This window comes from Pteropus vampyrus, unplaced genomic scaffold, assembly GCF_000151845.1.
Source record: "Pteropus vampyrus isolate Shadow unplaced genomic scaffold, Pvam_2.0 Scaffold26, whole genome shotgun sequence".
In the NCBI taxonomy this organism is placed as follows: domain Eukaryota; kingdom Metazoa; phylum Chordata; class Mammalia; order Chiroptera; family Pteropodidae; genus Pteropus; species Pteropus vampyrus.
In genome coordinates this window covers 11,536,638-11,541,312 of record NW_011888807.1, presented here as the reverse complement: position 1 = coordinate 11,541,312, position 4,675 = coordinate 11,536,638, and the positions used below count along the sequence as shown (strand labels likewise).

General features: G+C 31.8%; 1 pseudogene; it reads right to left on the bottom strand.

Moving 5' to 3' along the window:
- Positions 1-324: 324 nt before the first annotated feature.
- Positions 325-4,675, bottom strand: part of LOC105289675 — a 13,726-nt pseudogene continuing 9,375 nt past the window's right edge.

The window sequence follows — 4,675 nt, the reverse complement described above, 5'->3', positions numbered from 1 at the left end:
AAAGTGAATAATAATATATTCAGTAATATATATAATTATAAAGAATTGATACTGAATAATAATAGTTTGTTCAATAAATGAATAAATCAATAATTTTAGTTCATGAATTTGGAAAGTAACACAAAATGTTTTTATATTCTTGGTTTAATGTTAAAGTGAATGTGACCATATTTTCCTTCAATAATTTTCATTATTACAATTTTCTTAACATGTTACTTAATATTAAAATAAGATTTCCAAACATGAAAGAGAATTTTTTTTCAAAGCTATTTAATTTTCATCAACCTTATTTTCATTTTGTTTAAGAGTTCATGGAAGAACAGATTAAGACCACTCAGTGGTTGTTCCTACCCATTCAGCAGGCCTGAGCAGTGAGAGCTGCAGACCAGTCTTCAGTGATGAGCTGAGCACCCCAGTCTTCAGTAGGGAACTGCTGAATAGGCACAGAAGACACGTGAACACCTTCGGACCAGTCTCCAACCTCGGGTTGAGCAGCAGTGAACTCAGGAGCTGGAGCCATCCATTCACCATGAAATTTCTTCTTAGTCACAGCCTTTTCAGCAGTGGCCTGCTCTTCCTTTTCAATTTCTTCAAGATCTCTGTAGAAGGAGAGATCAGGCATGACCTCCTATGGATGTTCACAGGAGATCATGCCATGTGTGCACAGAAGTTCCTGGGCCAGCATTCACCACATCAGACCCACTGAGAAAGCACCCTTGTTTTTGCAAGAAATGGCTGTGCCCACATATCACAGAGTCTGTGTTACACAGAGCAATGATTGGCAGATTAACATAAGATTCCTTTGTGAAAGACTGGTGGTCAGTCCTGGGGTCTGTAACACCAGAAGTCTCAGCTCTTGGAAGGCTGCCTGGATCAGGTTAGTGAAGTTCTCAGGAATGAAGTGGCTAGAAATAGGAGTGGCTCCCGTGGAAGTAGCAAATTTCAGCATAGCTTGGTGGCCAGTATTCCTGGATGACATGATATTGACATCAGCCAGGTTTTCAATAGCAACAATGGCACAAGCTGCCAGCAGAAGCTTCTTCCAAGTTCCCTTCAGATTTATGATGTAGATACTATCACTTTTCCTTTTATAGATGTACTGTCCCATTTTGAAGTAAAGGTTGGTGCCACTTAAATTGGTTTCTGATACAAGAAATTGGAGGACATTCTCCTTCATTTGTAGGATATTAAGGGCTCTGGACACTGTGAAAGTTTTTCAAGTTACTTGAGAATTGAAGACAATACCTTATAGACTCCTCTCTGGGTAGCTCAGAAAAATAAAGCAAATTTGCCATGTAATTCACTAATATACATATCTGTCATTGTCATTTTTAGTCTTGCCAAAGATTTTTTTGAAACATGGCTTTATTTGAATAAAAATTAAAAAGTGACTTGTTAAATATAGATAAGTCAAATACCAATTTTAGACAAATCATCCTTGTTTGATATAAGTATACTGCTTATCATTTGAAGAGTGCTGCTTATTGCAATATAAGCCTTTATTTGGTGATGACCCTAAAACTCTGTATTCAAATGTAATTAACAATTTTTAATGAATAATATATAAGTCAACTTGACTAATTCTATATACTTTAATTTCCATCTTATATAAGTTTATTTTACATAGTTGTATTTGTTTTAAGTCATGTAAATCTCAGAAAAAAATGTAAAAAAAGGTATAATTGGTAGAAAGTCAATATATCCTCTATTAAAAAATGGTGTGTGCATTATACGTATTTGCATTTATATGATTTTATGCATTTACCACACCTCATAGAAGTATATACTAAAGAGTAAAATTTTCTGTATGTAAAGACTCTGGGATATTAAAAGACAAAGATGAGGTGACATTTCTTCAGTATTCAACTGTAAGAAATACTAAAAAAAAAAAAATTAACATATTAGTTAAAATCAATGGTCATGAATTACTAAAGCAATAGTTTATTCAAGACCATCTTTTAATCTATTTGGCTCAACTAAATTTTATTTTTATTTTTATTTTTCCTGTGCCATGCTGGCATCCACTATTCTGGCCAATATTTTGTTTAAAAATGTTACTTCTCAATTCTTTACTGCATCAATGCATACTTTTGATTTGAATTTTAATTTTTCAATGTTTGTTCCTGGCATGCTGTTTCAGTTTTACTACTATTTCCCATTATATATTGGTGATCTGTATAAATAACTGCAAGTAAATTAACTCTGCTAATATCTTCCGCAACATGGTCCCTTAAATTACAACTTGCTAATGAAACACAGTGGATTTGATAAACTCCACTGTAAAAAAGTGCTTCAGGACAGGATAAAATGTGAGATAAATACTTGGGGTGTTTTTATTCTATTCTTTATTTCTTAGGCGTCCTTTCTTTATTGGTTATTTCCTTTCTCCTTCTTTAAAAAAAATGCACAGAAGAAAGTTGTAAATCTGCTGTAGCAACCAGGTAAATATGACATTGCTCGCTATTCCCTGGAGTGTTTCTATGTAAAAGATTTAGTCAAATAATTGTGCACCGATTAAGAATCTAAAAGTAAGATCGTTGTAAATATAAAAGTAGATAAAATAGAGGCATTAATGTGTTCATTATCTGTCTACTAAGCAGGAATTTATATAGTCAACAATGAAGCAAAGATGACTCATAGAAAATGTCATGTGACTGAGTAAACATGAATAAACTGAAATATAAGTTGATCTCTTTCATCATTTTGTAATCCCATCTGAACACACGTTTAGGATTTTAACTCTTCTTAAATAATATTTATACTCATGTATACATTTCTGATATACAAACACAGTTTCAGCCATTTTAGTAACCAAAGACAATTATGTACTACCCATTCGTTTTAGTGTAAAACTATCAAGATAGGACAGACTGTTTAGAGCAAATAACAGGGTGTACTACTATCATTCTACAACATTAACTTAGAGAGGAGAAAATACAGTTATTTAAAGAATCACTACTTTTTTTTAAGCAGTAGAGTATCTTGTGTCCTCGCCTAAGATACATAATTTTGGATTGGTTAGTATGCACTATTACTTATTTTGTGAAAATGAAGCAGAAATATTCTGTTACCAAAGAGAATATCTTATTTAGTCAGCTCCTTCTCCATACTTGTATAATCAATGCAACATATATTCTCTAAATTTGGCTCTAATATATTATGTGATTTATACAGTACTCAAATATATATGTAAATATATAACATAAATATAATAGCGTATGCAAATATATAAACATTTATTATATAGTGAAGTTTAGCAAAGAAACATATCTTGAACTTTTGCATTTACATTCTAGGTAGTATACTTTATTCTTCTTGGTTATAAGTTGTGCATACATTAATTTTAATTACTTTAATGTATAGAATATTAAATAATCACTTAACTGAAATATGAAGTTACATATTTCAATTAAAATCTGAATCAAAAATTTTAAGAATCTATCACTTGCTTCTTTTTTCTTGCTTTATTTTTTCAGCACAATATGCAAATGAATGTAAATAATATCTGCTTCAAATTAGATGCCTTAAGAGCCGCAGGATTGTTTCAAACTGAAGACACTGCTCAAGTCATATTTAAAATCTGAGACTACCATCTGACTTTCTGTGTGTTCTTTCAAACTTGATTAAGTGGTGGACATTTTCTCTATCAGAGACTACCCTTGCCAGACAATAATCCTAAAAACTTCTGAAACAAAAGGATTTGGATTTGTATGGGAACACACACACACACACACACACACACACACACACACACACACATTCTTCTTTCACAACGATGTGACGAAAAATCACTTCTGTTACAATCTCACGATGTAAGTGAAAACAGACAAACTTTTCTCAAAAGAAACTGATCTTCATATAGTGAAATAATGAAGCATTGCATTCACCTTGGTAAGGTTCCATGTGATTTTTCCTGATCAATTCCTGAGGAATATAAAGAGTGCAGCAGAGGGGAACAACAGAAACACATAAAGTTATTAATATGTCCTCAGCAAACATACATTTATATCACAGTTGAGTTTTAGTGTATAAAAAGCAGAATGGCACAATAAAGATACAAAAATAATTAAACAATCAATTTAATTGTTATTTAATTGTGTATCTTCATCAGAAATTTAGATAACATTACTTTTCCAGGTAATTATTAAAGACAGAGAAAATAATTTAATGTAATGAAAATGATATAATTTTGAAAAATTCTCCAGTGGAAAAAGAAAGTATCTATTTTGTTTCATTCTTTTTTTATGGCTGAGTAATATTCTATTGTATATATGTACCACCACTTCTTTATCCATTGATCGATGGATACCCACGTTGTCTTCATATCTTGGCTATTGAAAAAGATGTTTCAATAAACATACGGATTCACATGTCCTTTTGAAGTGGTGTCTTGGATTTCTTCAGATAAATACCTAGAAGTAGACTTGCTGGGTTTCTCTTTGTCTCTTGTTATAGCTTTTAATTTAAAATTTATTTGATCTGGTGTAAGTATTGCTATCCCAGTATTTTTGTTTGTTTGTTTGTTCTTTTTCATTTTTGTGAAATATCTCTTTTATTTCTTTACTTTTAGTCTGTGTGCCTTTTGATTTGAAGTGAGTCTCTTGTAGGCAGCATAATAAAGGGTCTTATTTTCTTATCCATTCAGCCACCCTATGTCATTTGATTGGAGAATTTG